The 25,558-nt window shown below is 43.5% G+C and overlaps 1 protein-coding gene across 1 annotated transcript in view; it reads right to left on the bottom strand.

Annotated features, from left to right (window-relative positions):
* The window catches only part of LOC135107875 (cuticlin-4-like), a 337,646-nt gene extending 312,335 nt beyond the window's left edge, over positions 1-25,311 (bottom strand). The window contains exon 1 of the mRNA XM_064018221.1: positions 25,283-25,311. The gene's annotated coding sequence lies outside the window, so the exon portion shown is untranslated. The remainder of the gene's footprint in view (positions 1-25,282) is intronic.
* Positions 25,312-25,558: the final 247 nt, after the last annotated feature.

Raw genomic sequence — 25,558 nt, forward strand, 5'->3', positions numbered from 1 at the left:
GAGGAGGGAGGGAGGGAGAGAGAATATGGATGGATGGATAGGTTTGGAAATATTAGAGAAGGAAAAGTTGATGGAATGATAACCGTGGAAGACAATATGAGGTAAGGAAAGGGAAGGAAACGACATTTTTATACGTTGCGACACCATAAGGCTCCGGTTAACGCTACATAAGAATATAAGAACATAAGAAATAAGGGAAGCTGCAAGAAGCGACCAGGCTTACACGTGGCAGTCCCTGTATGAAATATATCTACCTATTTTCACCTATCATCCCCCATCTATAAACCCGTTACGAATGAAGCGCTGCAAGGTCTCTCCTATCCACAAACTATCATGAGCTAGGATCGAACCCCACGTAACTTCGAACACGAGTCCACCACTTGCCACAGAGCCAACTACAGTCGCGGTCACGGTGTCTAAGGGTTGCATTGTCACAGAGACAGAGAAAACACTTTGCTTCTCACCACGCCTATCTTCAAGGGCCACAAGACGATTAACCGCGTTCCCAGGAGTGTTTCTCTAGTTAGTAATGTAGATCTTGTTAATCCGCCATCAAAACCGTGAAAACACTCTTAAATACCTGTGTAACTTTAATTGGATCATTCTGAAGCTACTGGAGGTGCGGTGTGGAGGTGTTTATGAATGTGGTGTTGTCTGGCACGCCACCCCCTGCCTGACCAGTGTGTCCGAGCCGCGCATTTGGTAAACTTCAGGAATACTCATCACTATCAATAACTAATACAGCAGCAATGGCGTGTACTGCTGAATAAAGTCGATTTCGAGTTTTACAGTAAATAATGAATGATGCTTCAAGCCTCCATGTATTATTAATAGTAACGAGCTTATATGCAATGTTTCCAGCACTGTTAACTGATGGGTGGATACAGCCTTCCGTCCCGTGACCCCGACTATACCTTCCCTCTTACTGCTAGAACGACCGACTACAAGGCCACTCCTGTTCCACTGCAAGGCCTGCCATGCACACTCTTAACTGAGGGTGCGACTAAACTGACGGGTCCTCCTTCACTTCTGTCAACTAGCAACTGTTCTTATTTATTCTAGTGATCCTAATATCATTTTAACTATCTCGTCTATGCTATGCCTTTCTTTTTATGTCCCTGCTCTATTTTTTTCTTTTTTTTTTTCGTTTATTCATCTCGTTTTTCGCCTCCTTTCTTTTTCTTTTTCTTTTTCTTTTTTTTTTTTTTTGGCGTGTGAGTCTCGTCTGCACACCTCCTCCCATCTCTTTCTTCTGGTCTCGTCCCTCTACCTCTTCCCACGTCTTCCTTTCAGTCCAGCCTCTCCATCTCCCCCCCACGTGCTTCTTTTTGATCCGGCATGGATGGCCATCTCGCTCCCTGCCTTTACCTGCTTCACCCTTTTACCTACAGTCTTCTCAGCCTTACTGTGTTAGTATTTTGTTTAATTGATTTTACGTATATTATAAAACATTCGTGTGTCCATTTTTTTCCTTGCTAATGATAAAATATTCATAATTTCAAGTTTTTTTTTTTCCCCTAATATTTCCCTTCTACATTCTAAGCTACTGTTCTTTTTTATGTTTGTCTGCTTGTGCATTCGTCTCTCTCTCTCTCTCTCTCTCTCTCTCTCTCTCCTCTCTCTCTCTCTCTCTCTCTCTCTCTCTCTCTCTCTCTCTCTCAGTCTTTATCGGACGTGACGCAAACAAATCAACAAACAAGTCTTCCGAGGCAATTTCAATATCAAGCAATTCTGACTCGAGGAACACACGTGAACCTTCTGTTTTGAAAGCATCCCAAGCTGCCTCCCTGCTGCTGCTGCCTCCCTGCTGCTGCTGCTGCTGCTGCTGCTGCGAGGAATGCATCAATAACACCATCCAGGCACTGACTTATATCCTCCGCCCCCCTCGCTTTCTTAGGTTTTCCCTCCCTTACACTCCTCCTCCTCCTCCTCTTCCTCTGCCTTTACTATTCTATACGAGTATATGTTACTTCTCCAGTTAAACCCTTTTATTGCTGAACATTTTCTTCCTAATTACCAACAACTTCGCTATTTATTTCTGTACTAGTCTCCTAAATGGTTTTGTAGACTAGACATGACAAAATCAACCAGTTATTATCTTTACCCTTTCCTGTGTGTCCATGTAAGTAGTTCCCTGCAGTGCTGTGAATATTAAGGAAGACGACCAGAGCAGTAATAGCAGTCTGGTCAAAGTTCTGAAGATAATTTAACCTAAACTGCCTCGTAAGGGGAATTAAGTCTACTGTTTATTCTTCTTTTTGTATTTATTTATATTTCTTCAGTCATTTTTATTTTATCGTTTGTTGTTCCCTTCCGTTTCTTTGGATTTTTCTTCCTTTGTGTTCTTTTGTTCCTTTTCTTTTTTTCCATTATCTGTTCTTCCTTTAAGTTCCGCTGTGTTTCTTTTCCTCTCCGTGTTCCTTGGCGCTTCTTACCTAACACGGCTCGTTCTTCCTTTGTTTTCCTTTGTGCTCCTTTTGTCTCCTCGCCGCGTCCCTTCACCCTCCTTTTGCTTTCTTCACGTTACGGGCTAATACCTTCCAAGCCTCCCCTCTCCTTTGTGCCTTTTTTTCTATCTTCCCTCCTTGGCTGCCTCCTTCCTCTCGTCTTACTCTTGTTTCCTCTTCATGCATGTGTCCTGCGTTTCCCCCTTCACTTCCTCTAAACAGCAGTTACCATTCTTTTCTCCATCGCCCTTCTCATTAGACACGTGGTATTCCTCACTGCACCCATCATACTCTAGTCTTCTCCATCCCGGTATTATTATTATCTTGGTATAGTTAGAGTATTGATGGCTGGATGTAAAGGAGAAATGAGAAGTGCACATTGAAAAGTTACTGGGATAATGTTTAGGTAATTTTCAGGTTAATTCTAGCTTCTGATTTCTTTTCTGCTCTTCCCTCCCCGAGAAAATGAATAAGTAAATAAATGGAAGTTAAAAAAGAAAGAAAACAAAACAAAACAGGCCATTATCTCCAAAGAAGAGCCTCTGTGCCCCTAATGCAACATCAAGGGCACCAGAGAACTGTCCCCTGACCCAATGAAACTGTAGAGAAATAAAACACATGAACCCTTAGAAAACATCCCTTGCTTTCTCCACTTTCCCTAAAATTAATACGTTGATTTCCCTAACTACAAAACTCCACGACCCTTAAAACCATTAGAAAACATCCCTTGCTTTCTCCACTTTCCCTAAAATTAATACGTTGATTTCCCTAACTACAAAACTCCACGACCCTTAACTGATAAAATAGATAAATAAATAAACAATAAAAAACAACAACAACAAACATTACATGGTTAGGTCCCCTGTGAAAGACACAATACGAAAACACACCAGCAAACACTTCTCTATCCTCCCCATCTTCTTCCCTTCTCGCTATTTCCAATCTCGTTAAACTCTCACCATTCCCTCCCACGCATCTTCCTCTTCCCCTCACCCTCTCACTTCCTCACACTCCTCCTTGCCCACTAACTCTCTCCCTCGTAACCTTCCACGTCGTTATGTCCCCGAGTCCCGCTATAAAATTTCCTATCATTCCATCACCCTTTCAATATCCATTACAGTAACGTAGCGCGGGTTTGTTTTTACCACGCAAGTTTTCAAGCTCAGTAAACTAAACACCGCGGCGTGAACCAACGTGTCCCGATGCTCGATTAGAGGGAGAAGCGAGCTGTGAGTGAGCGAGGAGCGAGAAACCCTGGAGAACTTGAGAGAGACAGAGACAGGAAACAGAGAGGGAGATGAAAAATTTATAGCGGAAACAACAGCACTCAATCTCGCTATCAGGAAGGAAAGAGGCCGTTATTCTCCCATGAGTAATTGAAGTAATCTGGTCTTTAATGTGACAGCCATAAAGTAGTAATTGGCATGCCCTCGCCGGGTGATTAGGGGCTCATTAGTGCGTCACAAGCGAGCCCCGCGCCATCAGGGGAAAGGAGAGACCCAATGTCGTGTAATGTGTTGATGCTTAGCTATCATTAGAGGTTTTTTTGGTTGTTGTTGTTGTTGGTGGTGGTGGTGGTGGTGGTGGTATTGTTGGTGGTATTGTTGTTGTTGTTGTTGTTGTTGTTGCTGGTTTTGATTTGTGTTGGTTACTCGTATCATCATTGCTGTTGTTGTTGTTATTGTTGTTGTCGATGTTGTTACTCATGGTGTAAGTGGTGGTTGTGGTGGTGATAGTGTTCATAGTACGTAGTAGTAACAGAAGTAATGGCGGCTGTAGTAGTAGTAGTAGTAGTAGTAGTAGTAGTAGTAGTAGTAGTAGTAGTAGTAGTAGTAGTAGTAGTAGTGAGGAGGAGGAAGGAAAGTAATAGATGATAAGTGCAATACTAATAATAGAGGTAATAATAGTAATAAGTAATAAGTATAAGTAATAAGTAATAAGTATAAGTAATGATAGTGTCAGCATCATCGTCATCATCAATCATCATCATCAACAACAACAACAACAAGAGCAGCAGCCTTAGAAGCAGTACTAAATCACTACGCACCACCACCACAACAACAACAACAACAACAACAACAACAACAACAACAAGCCTACCAAACAGCTCATCCACGCTCCACCCCTGAAAAAAAAAATAAATAAAAATATAAAAAAATGGAACCCAAATTTACAACTTCCCGTAGAAACAGAACTTAACGAAAAAAATTAAGATAAAAATCAGGAAAATATACGATGGACTAGATTACTCCCCCTGAGCCCCCCAGCATCCCCCCCACTACCTTACCCCTCCTTTACCCAACCCCTACCACCCCCTTACCCTTTACCCCTACCATATCCCTAACCATACCATTTCATCCTTCCCCTCACCCCCAGTAGTCGCCATCCCTTCCACTACCATACTCTTAACCCTCCCTACACCCCCTATCAACCCTCAACTGTACTCCTCTACCCTCCCCTATACCCCTGACCAGTTCACTACATCCAGCCCCTATGGCACACCAACTGTCCCCTACTGCCCGTCCCACTACAGTTATCCCACCGCTGCCACCAAATGTTCCAGTGGTTTTGAATTATCAATTACAGCTGGACACTGTTCATTAGTTTCTTACCTTTGTATAATAGGTAAAGTCAGTTCCCTACCCCTATACAACCCCTCTACCACCCTCAACTGTCCCCATACTCCCATCCACCCCCTCCACCCGGCCCCTCCGCATCCCTGCACCTCATTAATCTTTCTCGGCCCCCACAAACTTGCTATAAAAAACACCCCTGACGGAGACGCTGCCGAGGCCGCCCGTACGGATCATTTAGCTGCCTCGCTCCGTGCTGCAGTAAATTACCTCCCATCCGGCATCCGAGGCGCCAACTGACCCGTAAATACACGCCAGCGGGGAGTGAGGAGAGGATGGACAGAGTTAGGTTAGGTTAGGTTAGGTTCACTTTGAGTTTGTTGGGTTGGGTTAGGTTAGGTTAGGTTGGGTTGGGTTGGGTTAGGTTAGGTTAGGTTAGGTTGGGTTGGGTTAGGTTAGGTTGGGTTAGGTTAGGTTAGGTTAGGTTAGGTTGGGTTGGGTTGGGTTAGGTTAGGTTGGGTTGGGTTGGGTTAGGTTAGGTTAGGTTAGGTTGGGTTGGGTTGGGTTAGGTTAGGTTAGGTTAGGTTAGGTTAGGGTTGGGTTGGGTTGGGTTAGGTTAGGTTAGGTTAGGTTGGGTTGGGTTAGGTTAGGTTAGGGTTAGGTTAGGGTTAGGATAGGACAGGACAGGACAGGACAGGATAGGATAGGATAGGATAGGATAGGATAGGTTAGGTTAGGTTAAGTTAGGTTAGCTTAGGTTACGTTAGGTTAGGTTACGTTAGGCTAGAATAGGTTAAGTTAGGTTAGGATAGGATAGGTTAGGTTAGATTAGGTTAGGTTAGGTTAAGACAGGATAGGTTAGGTTAGGTTAAGATAGGATAGGATAGGATAGGATAGGATAGGATAGGTTAGGTTAGGTTAGGATAGTACAAGAATGGACCATGTTAAATTAGGTAAGGCTAGCACAGACTACCCCCCCCCCCACCAGCAACCCACGTCTCCCTCATGCATGCGTGGCCGCTCAGGAGGAAATATTTACACTCTATGACTCCCGTAGAGGGGAATACGAGACATTAAGGAAAAGTATTACACTACATTCTCCATGAGCGTCTGTGCATTCCGTAAGGTGCAGGAGGAGTAGGAGGAGGAGGAGGAAGAGAACCCTAAGCTGGAATTGGAGTAGTTGGAGGAGAACAGAAAAGGAATAGAACGACAACAAGGAAGAAAAGCAACATGAGAAGGGAAAACAGAACACAAAGGGAAGGGAAACAAACAGATCTGAAGGCCGTTACGAGGCAGACGAGGCTGTTTGTGATAAGCTGCACTATCTAATCCAAAGCAAGAGGCATGGGACAGTACGTTAGGAGGAGGGGGAGGAGGAGGAGGAGGAGGAGGAGGAGGAGGAGGAGGAGGAGGAGGAGGAGGAGGAGGAGGAGGAGGAGGAGGAGGAGGAGGAGGAGGAGGAAGGAAACTGAACAACAACAACAACAACAACAACAACAACAAGAGGACGAGGAGGAGGAAGAGGAGGAAAAGACACAGGTAAAAGAAGAGTAACAGTAAGAAGAAAAGAAAAACAAAAGAGAACATTCATACAAGGAGGAGGAGGAGGAGGAGGAGGAGGAGGAGGAGGAGGAGGAGGAGGAGGAGGAGGAGGTCCCTGTGGTGCTCAAAAGCGGTAGGAAACAAAACACTCCCGCCAGCCACAGCCACTCTCTCTCTCTCTCTCTCTCTCTCTCTCTCTCTCTCTCTCTCTCTCTCTCTCTCTCTCTCTCTCCCCAGCCAGCCACGCATGCACGCCGCCAGGAAGGGAAGGCGAACGCAAGGATCCACGCCAAGGCAACACGCTAAGCTAATGAATCTATTAAGTCCACCTCCTCCTCCTCCTCCTCCTCCTCCTCCTCCTCTTCCTCGTTTTTCTCCTCCAGTAACGCTACCTCCTACTCCTCCTCCTCCTCCTCCTCCTCCTCTTCTTTCTCGTGTTTACTTGTCCTTCTCCATTTCTACTGCCTTCTTTTCTTTTTCTTCTTTCCTTTCTTTTCATACTCAACCTCCTCCTCCTCCTCCTCCTCCTCCTCTCCCTCCTCCTTGCCTTCCACTACCACCGTTGCTTACTTCTCGTCTTTTCTAGATTTTTTTTCACTTCTACGTCCATTCCTTTCTTTCAGGTTTTTCTTTTTTATTTTCTTTCTTTCCTTAACTCCTCCTCCTCCTCCTCCTCCTCCTCCTCCTCGACTTTCTCTACTACCAACACTACCTTCTTGTACAACCTTATAATTATTTCGCATTTCTACCGCCATCTCTTCTTTTCTTCCTCTTTTCTCTGCTCCGCCTCGTCCTCCTCCTCCTCCTCCTCCTCATCCACTTCATCCATCTGTTTCCATGTTCCTCCATTACTTTTTACTTCTGATCTTTCTTCTTCTTCTTCTTCTTCTTCTTCTCTGACAGCTCATCACCATCATCAAGAAGCGCGTGCTGGAGTGCTTCGCCCAAGTGCAGGCGTTGCTGGCGGGCTACCGTGCACGTGAGGCGGGGTCCGAGTGAGGAGCCTTGGCCTTGCTCTCCCTCAACACAAAGGTAACACTGCGTCCTAAGGAACCCTAGAATGACTATAGTAGTAGTAGTAGTAGTAGTAGTAGTAGTAGTAGTAGTAGTAGTAGTAGTAGTAGTAGTAGTAGTAGTAGTAGTAGTAGTAGTAATTCGTCATCACTTGTTAACTTGACGTGTCTTTTAATTTCTCTTCTTTTGTGAAACATTCAAGTCATTGTGTCGCTAATACTGAGAAACACAAGTACTTTATATGACGTGTTTGTAAAACGATTCACAACACACAAACACACACGCCGCGTACGCACTGCTGGCATATCTATACAATTCCAAATCAACTTAAAAGAGGCAGTTCATTTTCTCTCCAAATAACAAAATGACACAGAGTAACATACGAAGCACTACCCCCCTCGTGCTTCCCACTATCACGAGGGATAAAGCAACACCGCAATACTGGGTTAAGTGTTCGGGCTGGAGAGAAGCAAAGCCACACCAGTTCAGCAAATGCATCAGTTTTACCACCAGTCTTTTGCACCACATTTCAAAATTAATATTAGCCTCCACCAAGCGCCGCCTCACCACTGTAATAATACATAAATAAATAGATACATTAATAAATAAATCAATAAAACTTCAGCGCGGTAACTTCCTCAAAGAATCTCGAATTTTGTACACCAGCTCGTCTAGGCAAGATAAAAAAAAAATATAGAATAAAAAAAAACTAGCTGGTATTTACATTCATCGTAACTGATAGTATGAGTTTACCATTAAGGCTCTAACTTGTACGATTTATTGGAAAAAACAAACATTCTCTCTCTCTCTCTCTCTCTCTCTCTCTCTCTCTCTCTCTCTCTCTCTCTCTCTCTCTCTCTCTCTCTCTCTCTCTCTCTCTCTCTCTCTCTCTCTCTCTCTCTCTCTCTCTCTCCCAGTACTCAAACTCATAAAAAAGATAACTGCCAACTTCGCTGCGTACGTACACACAACTATAAAACCACGAAAATGCGTAGACTAAACAAGATTACCACGCAACACACACACACACACACACACACACACACACACACACACACACACACACACACACACACACACACACACACACACACACAGCGCTTTTAGTTCACCACGAGTTGTGATCGTGTGTGTTACGTGACTCCTTTCCCTTTTAGATAACAATCAAATTAGCGCTGTCTGTGTACATGTGTGTGTGTGTGTGTGTGTGTGTGTGTGTGTGTGTGTGTGTGTGTGTTCAGTGGTATTCGGGAACAGTCTTAGTCGGCACCAGACGGAACAACAACAAACTGGCTATGTTTAACCGAATGAGCTGTAATAAAATGCAATTAGCGTTCAAATAAGGTGATTTACCGGCGCCCGAGCTTACAGGTGATTTTCCATTGCTCAAGGATCAACCCTTTGTGAGAAATGGTGGGATTCCGGTGCGGCGTTTGCAGGTAAAATAAAATAGAAGCAAAATTCCCAAGGGTGCAGATGCCTGTGAGAGGAGAGAACACACCGCTGCTAGTGTCTCTCTGTCTGTCTATTTGTCTGTCTCTGTATGTATTGATATTTCTATTTTTGCAACGCTCAATACACATGGGTATAGTGAATGTATGTATGTATGTATGTATGTACCTATGCATGTATGTGTGTATGTATGTATATATATTGTTACGTGTGCCTCATTCTAACCAAGTATTTAATTCTGAGGTTTGGTAGTCTGCGGTGTGTCGGCAGTGTGCCAGTACGAGGGTGCTCCAAGTGTCTCAAAGGCTCCTCGAAAACTCTCATTGGTTCGGTGTTAGCCAATGGCGGGGTCGTGAGAGGTCATGTACGCGCGGCCGGCTGAGCGGTCAGGCAGACATTACCGGGAAGTTGTCTGGTGTTGTTCCCGTTGGTGCTTTTGAAGGTTGTAGTTTTCAAGACTGTGCTGATAAATATACCAGACACTTTGACACTTTCTTTTCTCCTGTTTCCTCACCCACATCTACATTTTCATTACTATTTACGTGTTACTTATTATTTCAGATCACTAATCCTGTACTAGTTGCTGGTAATAAATAATTTTCAGTGTTCTTGTACGTAAAGTAAATATTTGGATTTATACTAAGAAAATTTCATTCTTTCACACTGAACCTGGACTATGTTGTGAGGTGAAATGTTCTGCACGTTTTTAATTATTTTGTTTTAATGGTTGTTCATTCAAAATTTATTAATCCTTTCGGTCTTTGGTGATAATCAGTAATTTACACACAGACAAAGACTCAAAACATTCATTTAATCTTTTTAATCTTGAGACTCAGAGGCAGGAATAGAAAAGCGTGTTAATGTAGGATATTTTGGGCGCAATCTAACAATTTTCGTAATTCAACCACTAAAGAAAGGTCGGAGCGGGCGGGGAGTCTCGCAGCCACAGGAGCACAGCCACCACCACCACCACCACCACCAGCGCCACCGCCACACGCACGCCGGCAGGTCACGCCTTTATGGCAGCGCGTAATGGCCCAAACCCTGCCTGAGCCTTTATATGTGAGCCTTCTGCCACCGTTTTTGTGGCAACACGAACCACCACCACCACCACCACACCACCACGAACACTACCACCACCACTATAACTGCTGCCACTTCTTGCTAAGCTTCACGCTATTACCTAACACGGTATCAGGGAGTCACAGAGGCCACCCACCCACACACACACACACACACACACACACTAATTCGCTCCCAACTGACACATCCCTCAGATTTTTCCCCTGGCATATTCCTCTCTAGACATCCTTCCCTTTAGACATATTCAATACAAATTTTACTATAATTAAACACTCACAAGAACTAATGCTGTTAGTAGCTTAAGTTAAATGAAGTTACGTTAATTAATGATACACTGAAGCGGGAGAAAATGGTAACAGGTCCAAGAGGGGAAACTGTCTTAGGAAAAGGGGAAAAAAGGAAAGTCAGGGGGTAAATGTCCGTCAGGGGGACAGAGCTTGAGACGGAAAATGTCCTATACTCAACTTAAGGGCATTTCTGAGACTTCTGAGACACTTCCAATGCTCTGATATGAACACAACAACAGACATTTGTTCCAGTGGACGATAACAAGAAAAAAAAATGCAAACACGTAAATATAAAGTTTAAAATCCACTTCAAAAAGACAAACAGGGTCGACAAGATGATATAACAAGTCTTGCTGGGATGGCATGGAATAGACTGAGACAGCTTGGCCGCTCTTACATAAAAGAAAATAAATAAATAAATAAATAAATAAAAAAAAAGAGGTATCTGTCCATTGGAGGTGGTGGTGGTGGTGGTGGTGGTGGTGGTGGTGGTGGTCTATTAAAGAAATGTGCTCGTTTATTCGTCCCTTCAGCCGCAGACGTCCAAATGAAACCTGTGCAAGTATCAAGCTGCTAGTCGTGATGATTTCAAGTCCCCACGTGTCACAACCTGCGTGAAAAAGTAATACATAAGAAATACATATTTACAGAGAGAAACGTTGTATTCCCTGAGCGAAAAATGTGTCAAATCTCGAGCAGGACTTCATGTATACTCAAAATGAAAAAAAGACGTGATGAAAACGTAACACAGCCGGAATATATACGAGTATTTCACTATTCAAAGGCGATACGACAGCTTAGCCTTTGAATAAATTATATTACTCTGGTAGTTCAGTTTTTCCCTTTCATGGCTTTGATATCCTGGGCCTCAATTCAATAAATTACCAAATGAAAAGCAAACACGCCACTATCAAATGGGTGATTAATTTTATTCACCAAAATAAATACCTGCTCGCCACGCCCGCAACACAACCGTCGTTTTCAAGGCAGCAGCGGGAAAGTGTAGGACATTTCCCCGCCTGGATGTTTCCCATTGTTTTCCTCCTCTTCTATATACATTTTCCTTTATATATATATTTTTTTTTTCTCTCAAGGGCATTTTTACCTGATATTTTCCTCCCCTTTTTCATGTATCAGGGGCTCCGGCCAAGGGCTACAAAAAGGAGGAAAAAGGACCCATCGAAGTGCCAGTCCCTAAAGAGTTGAGACAAAACTGTAACTAAAATTATAGATCTTGAAACCGCCCTGTTTTTTTCCTGCCCTCTGGACATTTCACTCCCTGATTTTTTCCCTCTAAACAGATTCCGCACAGGGTATATTTTCCTCTACAATTTTTCCCTCTATGAACCTTTCCCTCCCTGACAATATTCCCTCCCCGACAGATTCCCCATCGGACATATTCCCCTTTAGATATTTCCACCCGTGAACATTTCCCCCGGGACAAGCAGCCCGATGACACACTCACACTACTCTACAGGCATTCTCCCTCGTGGACGCCTCTGTGGGTCTTGATGGGGTGTGTTGTGATCAGACAGGTAGGTCAAAGAGAGGAAGGGAGTTTGACATTACACCGAGCTTAGTAAATGTAGAGAAACCAAGGTAGACAAGACATTATAAAGACCGTAAGAATACAGAAAGCAACATAGACGAATGTACAAAATGCATCATAGACAATGAGCGCAATTATAAGGGAAAGCAATTTAGATATTACGTTGAGTGTAAGTGTGCAGGAACTAACATACAGTGGTACACGTGGTAATCAGCATCTTTCTCATACGGATAGTCCAGTATAAGAAAATTATTATTTATTTAAATATTTGTTATTCTTCTCTCTGATGTCACTCTGTAGACAATGCATTACTACGCTCTCTCTCTCTCTCTCTCTCTCTCTCTCTCTCTCTCTCTCTCTCTCTCTCTCTCTCTCTCTCTGGTCCAAATACCTAACCTAACCCAACACTCACCCTGATCCAACGCCCCCCACACCCTAATACTAACACACACTAACCTAATCTAACAACTTACTCCCCACACTAAGCTAACCTAACTTAACCAAACACCTAAACACTAACACACCCTAACCTAACACTCACACACTAACCTAACGCTCCCAAACTAAGCTAACCTAACCCAGCAGCACCGCCAGCCTCGTAATGTGAAGAGCCTAGCGCCGGGCTTTTGAAATCCGAGGGAGGGACTCTCGGGCTGACTGAAAAGTAATCCCTAGCGGAGTGAAGACTAATCCCGCCCTGATTGGGGATAATCCTGGCGGCGTCAGCTTGGCGGGGACACACTCACAGGCCCCAATCACGTGCTGTTAACTCAAAAAGTAACGCTGCCTCCTTCAGTGTGTGTGTGTGTGTGTGTGTGTGAATAATTTATAAAAATACCCTCAAAAATAATTTTTCCAAGGCCTAACCTAACTTATACTAACCTAACCTAACCTAACCTAATCTAACTTAACTAAACTTTAACTTATCTTTCAGGGGAATTATGGAGGAGGAAGTCTTGTAGGAGGAATATTTGTACGTACGTGTGTGTGTGTGTGTGTGTGTGTGTGTGTGTGTGTGTGTGTGTGTGTGTGTGTGTGTGTGTGTGTGTGTGTGTGTGTGTGTGTGTGTGTGTGTGTGTGTGTGTGTGTGTGTGTGTGTGTGTGTGTGTGTGTGTGTGTGTGTGTGTGTGTGTGTGTGTGTGTCCCTTTCCTCTTCAATATTGATTTTGTACCTGTTCTTACTCCAATATTTCACCGAGTGTCCTTAAGGCTATCTTTCCTCATCAGGCCTTGAGTTACGTATTAGCAACAGAATCTTACAGTCATACACTTCCACCACTACCACGTCTTACTGCATACAGAGGCACGCTACATCTCCATTCAATACACTACGCATCCCCAACACGGCACATTTCAACCTAAGTCATTTTTATCGTATATTTCTAACACAGGATTTCTAGACACACCGAAAATAAATCAATAAAAAATAAGCAGCCACGTCACAATTTTCCACCAAGTCGCATCTCCTACACCAAGAAAGACAACGAGATCAGGTTGAGTTTGAGTGAAAAATTTTAACCGCGAACTGAACTTGATGGAGGGAAAAGTCGAGTCACGTTTTACCCCTACGACCACTCTACTGGCCATTCCCTTCACTGCAGCTGTTATGTACCGCACGCGCGACGAACAAATGCCAACAGCGTCATCTACTGAAAATTTGGCCATGATTTGAACCTGAAGTGGGAGAGAGAAGTCCAGTCACATCTCATCCAACCACCACTCTGCTACGCTACTTCCCTTACCGGAGCTTCTACATAACGTACTACCCACGAACAGATTCTACTCAATAAGGAACGGCGCCATCTGCTGAATATTTAAACAAGCTGAACCTAAATAGAGTTGTAAGAATTTGTAGCGTTCCATTCTATCACTTTACTGTCTGTTCTCTTCAATGGAGCAATTACGTATCGTCCCATAAACAGGTGGTACTCAATATAAGATCAGTGCTCTCTCTCTCTCTCTCTCTCTCTCTCTCTCTCTCTCTCTCTCTCTCTCTCTCTCTCTCTCTCTCTCTCTCTCTCTTCAAAATAGTCATGATAAGATAAGAAAGCAATATTGTCCGTAGCAGTGCACGCGGCGGGGTAAGCTCTACAACACTGCCTGGTTTCTTGACGGTACGATTTTGTCATGAGAGAGAGAGAGAGAGAGAGAGAGAGAGAGAGAGAGAGAGAGAGAGAGAGAGAGAGAGAGAGAGAGAGAGAGAACGATAGTGTGAAACCGGCTTAAAATTCCTCCACGCAGTTTGTTCTGGTGACGTAACTTGGCCCATGGGAGTTGATGAGTGTAAAGCCCTCCCTTCAGACAGGCAGGGAGGGGTGTTCAAGTAGATTAACAACCCATCGAGGAGTACTTGTGAGCAGAGGCTTTCAATCAGGGGCGGTGAAGGGCAGAGGATAGGGAGAAGACAAGGCTCTCAATTAGGGGGGTAGGCTGTGATAGGTATGTTGGGTTAAGTACTGTAGTAGGTAGTTGTTTAAGACAGATTTATGAGCCCAGGGGAGTCATGGGGGTATGGAGCCCAAATAATGGTCCTCCAACCCATTTTAGGCTCATTAATCTACCTGAAACATGAGCCAACTTAACTAACAAAGCGGGGGGTGCACTCCTGTTCATTCCCCGCCCATTAATCTAACCCAAACATAACGTGTAGCAATATGAAATGATGTTATGTCACTAAGAAAGATTAATACATTGGATACTTCTAAACCAGGTGTTATTTTCACCCTCAACTGACAGAAGGGCTTGCAGTTCTATTAATTTCCGGGGAATATTATCAGGACAGCATATCGTTGTACAGAAGTAAGAGAGAATGTTCTGTCATTAAGAGAAAGATTAATACAGCTGATATTTCTAGACCAGGTGTTATTTTTCATCCTCAACTGACAGAAAGGCTTGCAGTTCTATTGATTTCCGGGGCATATTATTGAGACAGCATATCATTGTACAGCAGTAAGAGAGAATGTTATGTCACTAAGAGAAGGATTAATACAACGGATATTTCTAAACCAGGTGTTATTTTCAGCCTCACCCGATAGAAAGGCTTGCAGTTTTATTGATTCTCAGGGCATATTACTGTAATTTAACCCTTTCACTGCAAAATGCGACAATTCAGAGCACTGGTGGCAATGTATCCAGTCTTTTTAAACATACACAAGAACGAGGGACATAAAAAAGGAAGAGGTTTTGCAGTGATAGTCAAAACACCAGCCTCCTTAAATACTGGATAATCCTTTTGACAGCACTCTTTGGCACTGGCACATGAGAATAAAATAGCAGAAAATAATGGAAGCTGCAAGAATCCACCAGGCCTATCCGCGGCAGTCCCCATTTCCTGTTATCATCCCCATCCATAAATCTGTCTAGCCTTCTTTTAAAGCTCCCTAATGACTCAGCACTAAAAACCCAATTACTGATTCTATTCCATTCACCTTCTATATTTGAGAACCAATTCCTTCCTATCTCTTTTATTAATTACTTTTTTTCAAGCTGGAACCTATTACTTTTTGCTCCACCCGGTGGTTTCAGTAGGCCTTTATTTCCTTTTTTTTATTATTGTCCTTGATCAGAATACCTCCCACATATAAAAAAAAACAAAAGAAAGGAAAGAAATAAGAACTTTAAACCTGTAAATCCCTGTAGCTTTATGTCTGCTTAGCCTTCCTGTACAGTGTTAGATAGCCAGGTGTTATTTGTCACTAGTAATCAAAGGGTACATGCTAATGCTATACTTCGGTGTGGTCTCAACATCGCCACTTCACCTGAACCCGGAAAAAGCGAGAGGTTCGTGTTCTGTGCTGCGTTCCCGGGAGAATTGCTTGCCACTCCGCCATGTGAGTCGCCAGGATGACTGAACAGGAAGAGGCAAGTGGCCAAACTTTTTTTTATTTTTTTTCATTCTTGCTTCCTTTCGACGGTAAGTCTCTCTCTCTCTCTCTCTCTCTCTCTCTCTCTCTCTCTCTCTCTCTCTCTCTCTCTCTCCGGAAGGGAAGAAAAGGTCAATAGTATGAAATTAATAGATTAACAGGAGGAACTAAACCAGTCTATCTATTTGGTATATATATTTATTTATTTTATTTATCTTTCCTATTTATTTGTTTTATTTTTTACTTATTTTTTAGGTGAGAGAGCGGCAGTTTATGGGCATTCCTCCATTTTTTCGGCCTCCCTCATACGTAAAAAACAGATTAAACTAAACTAAAACACAGAAATACACAGAAACGCATAGAAAAATTGGATTAACAGCCCCCTGAAGTAATGTGAAGAAGTAAATCAACAAATACATAATTAGACGGATAAACAAACAAATCAATCAGTCAATCAATAACCGCAGCGAGTTCATGTCTAAGTTCGTGCTATTAACAAGTTGTAAGCAGCAGTTCAGTTACTTCCCCCTCACACGGCTTATCCCAGCAAGTCAACCAATGGCGGGGCAGGAGAGGCTGGCGAGGAAGGGAGCTTATGCGTCAAGTTTGTGTGAACAGGCCACAGCTTAGGCGGGAACTTCGCCCTGGACACCACCGGAGATGCCCACACGCCACCACCCAGGTAAAGTCGACGCCACTACAGGATGCATAGTGCGTGAAGGGGCGGGGGTAAGGAGGGTGCCTGGGCGCGGTAATACTACCACTACTACTATCAGAAATGTTTCCCTCTAGTGATGATGCATGGAAGGCGGTTTCCCCTCTGAACTGAAGGTGGCAACTTACTGACACGCTAAATGTGCAGAGTGAATGGTTGTTTTCCGCCAGAAGCTAATGACTTAATGCCAAGACTGCTTTTTGTCGCAATATTAATAGTCCTTTGTCAGTTTACACGAAGACAATCAGTTACATAAGACAAGCTACCAAACTGCAAAAAAAAAGTTGCTACACCAGGCTACAAACCTCGTACAAATACGGATTATAACCCAGCCTTCTTCTTTTTCTTTTTTTCTTATTCCTTATCTTCTTACTCTTTTTCTAAGCCAGCCTCCTTTACAAGCAAAACACCCAAATAAATGAATAAGTAAGCACAGGACGCCAGGCTCTCACGGCGCCCTGGTACACACACGCCTCCCTTCAAGCAGCAGCTGTGTTTGTCTTGCGCTAATATAACTACTGGCCTTGCAAGTGCTGCCCGCTTGCCTGGCACACCCGCAGCCAGCCACCAGCAAGCTCCTGGCCACTCATCTTCCAAAACAAAATGCCCGTAACTTCCTGACACCCACCTTGCTACCTCCTCCTCCTCCTCCTCCTCCTTGCCCCAACTCCACACCAATAACAATCATGATGCATCCCTCGCGGAAACACTCCCGCAAATGGCCCCCGCGCGACGAGCCCTCTCCGCCCTTAACGCAAGAGTCATAATTGCGCCTCTCGCTGCCCTGGGCGTCTGGCGAACCTTTTGAAGAGTTTCCGAATCAGTTGTCACAATCCTGGGAGCGGCCGAACTTCTGCACGAAGGACCCGCTCAAAGTCCCGGAAACTGTTGCTCCCGCTGATGGGCAGGAAGAGGAGGAGGAGGAGGAGGCAGGAAAGGGGAAAAGTGGTTAGGAGAGGCGAACATCAGAGGAACATCATGGAAAACATCAGGGCACGAGAAGGTGAAGGAGGAAGAACGAGGAATGAGATTAGGAGCAGGACGAGGGACATGGAAGGAAAGAAGGAAGGAAGGAAGGAAGAAAAAGAGGAGAAAGAACCGAAGAGGAGCGAGAGACAGGTAGATAAATGAACGATGAGAGAAGGAACGCATAAATCTGGGAATACTGAATGAAGAGAGCAAGGAACTGCGATGAAAATGGAAACAGGGAAAAATAAGAGGAAATAATAGTCAATTTAAAAGTATACAGCAACTACACACCACATGACTAAGTGGCGGGCCCTCCCTAGATTATCCTTCCCTCCCTCCTTTAATCCTTCACCTCCTTTCCCTTCACGCCCTCCTGCACTTCTCTCCTTCACTCCCTCCCATCCTCCTCCTCCTCCTCTTCCCCTTTCTCCACCACATTCCTCTTCCTTCATTCTTTCTCCTCCTCCCTCTCTTTTTACTCTCTACATCCTTTCCTTCCTTCCCTATTCCTTTATCCCACCATTTTCTTCATTATCCTTCCCTTCCTTACTTTCTCTCCACTCCTAACCCAAATCCATCCTTTCTCCATCCTTCCTACCTATCTCCTCCTCCTCCTCTTCTTCTTTCTTCTCTTCTCTCCTTCCTTGCCTCAACACAAGAGAAAACGGAAAATGAGAGAAAACGCGAATAATCTGGAGAGAGAGAGAGAGAGAGAGAGAGAGAGAGAGAGAGAGAGAGAGAGAGAGAGAGAGAGAGAGAGAGAGAGAGAGAGAGAGAGAGAGAGAGAGAGAGAGAGAGAGAGAGAGAGAGAGCAATGAACCAGCAGGAAGGGGAAACGATATATATAGAGTGGGAAGGAAAAAAAAAAAAAGGAAAAAAAGAAAAATAAGCACAGAAACTAACACCAGCGAAGGAGGGAGGAGATAAACGACCAATAAACGGGGGGAATAAGGGACCATGAAAAGAAAGGAGGGAGGGAAGAGGAATGAGGGAAGGAGGAGAGGAAAAATATTACAACCACGTAGGAAAAAAGTACTTAAGGAGGGTGGGTGAGGAAAGACAAGGAAAAATACAAACGAATAACAGAAAATACACGAAACAAGATGATGACTGGTGAGAGAGAGAGAGAGAGAGAGAGAGAGAGAGAGAGAGAGAGAGAGAGAGAGAGAGAGAGAGAGAGAGAGAGAGAGAGAAAACAAACAAGGCTAGTGAGAAGGAAGAGGAATACAAAGGAATACCAAGGAAGTCCAAACTAGGCTACTTGGGTGATTATTCAACGATAACTATTAGTGTGAGAGACGGACAGGATAGTAGAGAAGAAGGCTCCTCCCCATCTACCCATCCCTGAAGCCGAAACTGGCCGGAAAAAAGGAAATATCATATTGCAGAAAAAAAAAAAAATGAGGAGGAGGAGGAGAAGTAGCATTTTTTAAAGTTTTCAATATACTTTTTATAACAAAGCGACCAAAACTGTACACTGCGCCAGAATTCAACCACTGAACACCTACTGTGGAATGGAACAAGTGCCTTTATAGTGCTAATTAGTGTACTGACAAATACAATGAACCATATCAGCATTTTCTATAAGCTGAGTTTAGCCGCTACTGGCCAGAACGCTTCTACGTTTTCTACAGTTTACCCTTCAGGAGAGGAGGAGGAGGAGGAGGAGGAGGAGGAGGAGGAGGAAGGAGAAAGAGGAAGAGAGAGCCGTGCATCACAACACAATCTGCTTCTCCCAACAGCCACTCAACGAAATTAGGGATAAATTTTCCTCTTTTCTTCTGGGAATTAAACGCCTGAAATATCGCATCCACAATTCTGTAGCCTAAAAACTTTTCCTGCCCTGTTCCCTTGTGTTTCCCTCGCCGGCCTTGGTTCCTGGACACTTTTCCAAGGAAGTTAAATACCACAAGCACGTGCATATTGAATGTGAGCCCTGAGGAACGCCGGCAGTAATGGAAAGCACACCTGACGCCCCGTAACTTGAAGCCCTCAGGGAAAACGTGACTAGCAGGAATAGTGGAGTTCTGATCTGTACGAGTAAGGACCGTGTTCTGAATCACTTCTGCGCCGCACCTCCACTAGTTGCAAAAGGTCTTCTACTTGAGGTGCCATGGGGTCTTTAGAATGAATTTATGGCTCTAGTGACAGATTAACAAGATTTCTTCATTATTAACAGGAGAAACGCTCTTGAGAACCAGGCTAATCATCTACATGGCCTTGGGAAATGCTCGTGGTAATAGCATAGTGTTTCTGAATACGATAATAAGCCGGATATTCTTAAACAATTCGTCGCTCTTACTCGATTAATTTCAACAGGCTATAAGGGAATTTTTCGAGATTGTCAAGGGTGTCAGTAACCTTCTAATGGTAGTCTGACAAGCATTCTGTACCTTCAAAGTTGTGTGTATCCTTTTAATGGTAGTCTGACAAGCATTCTGTACCTTCAAGGGTGTTTCAAATAGTAGTCTGACAAGCATTGTGTGCCTTCAAGGGGGTTTGTATCCTTTTAATGGTAATCTGACAAGCATTCTGTGCCTTCAAGGGGATTTGTATCCTTCTAATGGTAGTCTGACAAGCATTCTGTACCTTCAAGGGTGTTTGTATCCTTCTAATGGTAGTCTGACAAGCATTTTGCACATCAGTGGGGAAAAACACCCTTGAGAACTTGCCTGATGTTCCTTGTGGCAGGCAGGTATAATGATGAGAGCACATAACATAATACCTACTAATGTAACACGTGATCAGTCTTTGATAGTCAATAATTTTTGCAATTACTCATATTCGTGAAGATGAAACATGCTTCATAAAGAGAAAAATTAATATTATCTAGGAATTTTATTTTCCCTGCAGTGTCCTCTTACGATATCACACGTGGGCAAAGGAAGGAATTAAGCAGAGAAGACTCGTGCAGGGCGCCAACCACTCACACTCGGGAAACTGGCGAAAGACGACTGCAATGTACGAAGGAATGGAAATGATGTTTTAGTAAGAACAGCAGGAAGGAGAGCAAACACCCGCTGGTTAAGCTCCTCAGGCCGCTCCGCCGGTTGATCTTCCTTCACCCCCGCCACCAGCATTAGCGGCGTCGACACGAGTCCAGGTATTACGGAACTAGAAATAGCTGCAGGAGAAGAGCCTGAAAACATGACACTACGCCAACACATTCCCTCTCACACTAACAAGCAGCCCATCACCATCACAAAACTGCCCCATCACCATCATCACAACGCTGCTTCATCACCCAAACACTGCAAAATATCCCTTCTCATCACCATAACAAGGCTGCCTCACCACTATGACCATCACAACACCGCCCCATCACCCAAATACTCCCGTCAACACTGCCACTCCCAGTTCATCAAGCTGATCCCATCACTATCACCACATTAACCATCACCCAAACACTCCCGTAACCATCACCAAGCTGCCCCATCACCCAAACACTCCCTTCACCGCCACCACTGTCATCACCAAGCTACCCTCCCCAGCCCTTCATCACCACCGTCACCATCACCCAGACCTTCCGTCCACCACTACCAACACCATCACCACAAGGGGGTCTCATCACCCAATTACCCCCCCTAACCACCACCACCAACAATACCATTACCAGACCTCCCATCACCCAAACACTCCCTTCAGTACCCCATCACCGTCACCACCCCCATCACGGCCCATCAGCTGAACAATAGTGCAGTGCAGCGCGGCTCCGTCAACACGCGGGTTCATCCTCACAACACAATCAGCAGGATGAGCGATGTGTCAGCTGGAGTGCGTAATGGAGCAGCCACTACTGCATCACAGGAGGGCGTGTGTTATTAGTGCTGCTGTAGTGCACCAGAGAGCGGCTCCACCAGCCCCTCCATTCATCAAGCACAATGAAATTACTTCCTTGACACCCTGATAGAAGTAAAATATAGACCTTGAAAATAAACACACGGAAAATTGAGGTAGTGTGATTAAAGGAGGAAATAGACTTCTGAAATATACACATACGAGACTAAGATGCTTCCTTGACATCCTGATAGAAGTAAAATATAGACTGGTAAATAAATAGAACGCAAACAAATAAAAACAAGCAAAAAGATAAAATAAAAAAATAAATAAAATAAACAAAAGCATACACGTGGAAGATAAGTCAAATAAACAAATAAATAAATAACTAAATGACAAATAACAATAATAACAAACCAATAAAAAGCACACTTGTAAAAAAAGGTAATAAAACCACATTCAAACTGGCAAAACAAGACACCTCCTCTCCACACAGCACACCACCTCCACGCATTCCACTACACGGCATCCACCAGGAAGGAAAAAACGCGCGACACGGTGGTGAGACAAGCTGACCTGAACTCTGGTCTGTGTGCCGCTCTTGACAGTAAAGGTGAGGAGCGCTTGGCCACGACGCTCAGCTGTCTCCTTGACCCTTGGCCTTGAAATACACAACAGAAAGAAACCCAGAAATCAAAGAACGAAAATAATTAAATAAGTAAGATACAATGCAAATGTAATGAGGAATACAACAGCAAGACGTAAAACCCAAACAATTCAGAGTGAAGCCTGATCAGTGAAAACAAGTACACAAAACACAGAACGGCAAAAGATCGAGAAAGAAAACAAAACAAACGAAAAGAAAAGAAAAAAATATATATATATAAATGAAGCAGCAAGACGTGGACTAAAGAAATTCGAACAGTGAAGCCTGATGAGTGAAAGAACCACACAAAATACAGAACCGCGAGAGGTCTAGAAGCGCGGCAACAATTCATAGCTGGTGACAGGGCGAGGAGAACAATACTCTCCTGAAAAATGGGAGCAAGCAGCACTCTTAAACGGTGCCAGCCCACTTCTGTGATTTTATCGCTTTCCCGCACGCTGCCTGTGACTAGTGACGCTTGGGAGTGTGACTGGGACATGGCGGTGGGGAGTCGCGTGGCGTGGCAATGGAGGGAGTGTTGGCGTTGCGGGAGGCAAGCGAGGGGGGTGTGAAGGGTGGAAGAACGCTTAAGGGCAGTGAAGGGAGTGGGGAAAAGGAAGGAGAAAGTGAATGGAGGGATACGGAGGCAGAGAATGAAAGAAATTTAAAGACTGCGAAGGGAGGGAAGGGAGGGAGGCAGTGAAGGGAGGGAAGAGGGGGGGGAAAGAGGGTCACAGCGAGGCAATGATGAGAAGGGCGGAAAAAATATCACAAATACAAAAAGCCTATATAGTATGTATGTACCCTACGTGCATTTCCCCGTGATATAATAGCCTATAGTTTTTCAACGAGTCATATTCAGCGGGAAATTCGTGCCAGAAACATTCCAAAACTACCACCATCACTACCACTACCTGTCCTATATACATATGTAGCGCCCCTCTATACATTTACATATTTCTACTTTATTATAAACCTGAAATAATAATGGAGCGGTGTGGGGTGTTCCGGCAGCGGAGGCACGTCTTTTCAGCGCCACACGCCATCCACTGACCAGCCGTGACTACGCATTGTTGTCATAAAAATTCCATCAGTCTCCCCATGTCAATATGTAGAGTGGTGCTGACTGACCGTCCACCAGAATATCAGATTGTGCCAAAATGCTTCACTCAGGGCCGATGTGTAAACAATGTAACTCAATACAAAAAGATACAAAAAGTAAAAGAAAAACTACACGTATGAAAATAGCAAAATACCAGACTTACCTTGATTAAATGATTGACTCGATATCGATGAGCGAACTATGTAATTCACTTACTAAGAAAAAAATAAATAAATAAAAACGTAAAAGAAAAAGAAAACGACATACAGGAATATACCACCGGACAGACTAAAGAATTTTCCAGGGCGCAAAGAGCAGCAAGAGTGCATCCTTTTGTTTCCAGCGTGGTGTTGCAGACTCAGCCACCACGGTGCTGCACGGAAAACAAACACTACATGCACACACTACCAAAATAACAACTGTAATGGTGCCCAACCCACTCCTAACAGCAACAATACACTGTCACCCACACCCGCCGCCACCACTTGCCTGGCCGCGACACATTCAGGTTTTACAATGATGCTCTGATTCTGTCATTCGAATTACGCCTTTCATGTACGTAACATTCACAATAGCAAAATGATACATGGATAATATTTGAAACAATAGCCTCATAAATAACAACATCAATAAAAAGTCTTGGTTTCATAATGGACAAACTGTAGCATGACAAACAGCAGCTTAAACATCCCACGCAATAATTTAATAACAGACGTACAGGGCAATGGATATAACAAGCATTGCTCCTCAGCTGGCAGTGATATGTCAACACTCAACAGGATTTGAGTGTAACACTAAATCAAAGCGCGCTACGTGAAATCAGGCTTACAGTAAATATTTTTCAATAGGATACGTGAAATTAGGCTACGTACAGTACATTATTTTTCTTTCACCACGCAGCGTGAAATCATGTTTTATGAGTAAAAAAAAAAATAAATAAATAAAATAATAATAATAATAATAATAATAATAATAATAATAATAATAATAATAATAATAATAATCAACAGACTACGGAAAATTAGTCTACGTTCTATTTTATCCTATAATTACTTTTTATTTCATTTATTTATTTATTTATTTATTTATTTTTATTTCATTTTTATTATTATTTTTTATTGTTCTTTATCGGAACTAGCACCTCCAGTGACACATGATAGTCTGGAAAGGAGAACGCGATGTAACCACGAAATGACGACCAAATTGTTACAAAATATCAAAATTTAAACAACCGAATCTTGAAAAATAACTAGATGCGCTTTATCGAAGACCTAACGTATAAAACATACCTAAAAACACCACAAATCCATTTAACTAAAGAAAAATTGGAAAAAATGTACAAAATCTCACTCAGGGTTTGATATCTTGGCTTGGTATTATTTTACTTTCTTGCACGTGGAACAGCGGCAATTCTTACCTCTCTCATCTGATAGAGCCTTTTATTCCGAGCATTTTCAACCCCATATATATGCCTCGCAAATTTATTTATAACGCCGCTAACCACCAAAAATAAATACAGAGCTGCAGTACTGCATTTCATATTTACTGGTTTAGTTAGGTTAGGCTTAGTTAGGATAGGTTTAGTCAGGCTAGGCTAGGTTTAGTTAGATTTAGTTAGGATTTAGGTTAGGATGCTAGCAGCAAGAGCAGGATAAGAACATGGCGGCCATTACTAGACCAGTAGCAATAGTAGGCAGCTCCCTATATATTTTTTGGTGGTAAAGGCGGTATTTGACTTTTTTAGCTTTCCCCACCCGAAAACCCCGCTTTCTTACCAGTTCACGAAGATTATAGGAGATAGGAGCTGAAAACGATAGGAAACAGAGCCGTGCGTGCCTTCTGCAGAATTTGGAGAGAGAGAGAGAGAGAGAGAGAGAGAGAGAGAGAGAGAGAGAGAGAGAGAGAGAGCCGGCTTATTTCTGATGTAAACGGTTAGCAGATTAGTTCAAAACGCACCGAAATCTACCAGAAAAAAAAATATCTTCGTCTCCCAGCTTGAGACGGGTAAGAAAGCAAACATTTACCGAAAAAAAGGCTATCAAAAACTCGACTTGCATAATGGTAATCACTCGGTCACTCTCGGTCAGTATTCTTAAAGGATGTTCTCCCACTGATGATGCTGAACCGTTGCTACTCTATGATTAAACACACTTGAAAACACCAATATCTTCCACTAGAGCTGTACAAACAAGGAAGGATAAAGGCTGAAACATATGAAAATAGAATGGCTGGGTTGGTAAAATACTGTCTCTTTCCTTACCGTGTGGGTGGGAGAGTAGCGGCCATGACGATCTGCTGACTAGGATGCGCGCGCAGAGGCAGGCATCCCGCAGCAACGGGATACCTTGATTCACCTCGATTATAATTTTTTTTTTCTTTTTACTCTTATCCGCATTTATTTTCAACTTAAGCTTGATCTACGTGTTCTATTGATATTCTTGGCACTCATGAGATGGCAATAAATCCAGTTATCGGTCACAAAATGCTGATACGACGAACTCCAGACAGCCTAACAAGAGAACTTATAATTCTCATT

This window comes from Scylla paramamosain, chromosome 16, assembly GCF_035594125.1.
Source record: "Scylla paramamosain isolate STU-SP2022 chromosome 16, ASM3559412v1, whole genome shotgun sequence".
In the NCBI taxonomy this organism is placed as follows: domain Eukaryota; kingdom Metazoa; phylum Arthropoda; class Malacostraca; order Decapoda; family Portunidae; genus Scylla; species Scylla paramamosain.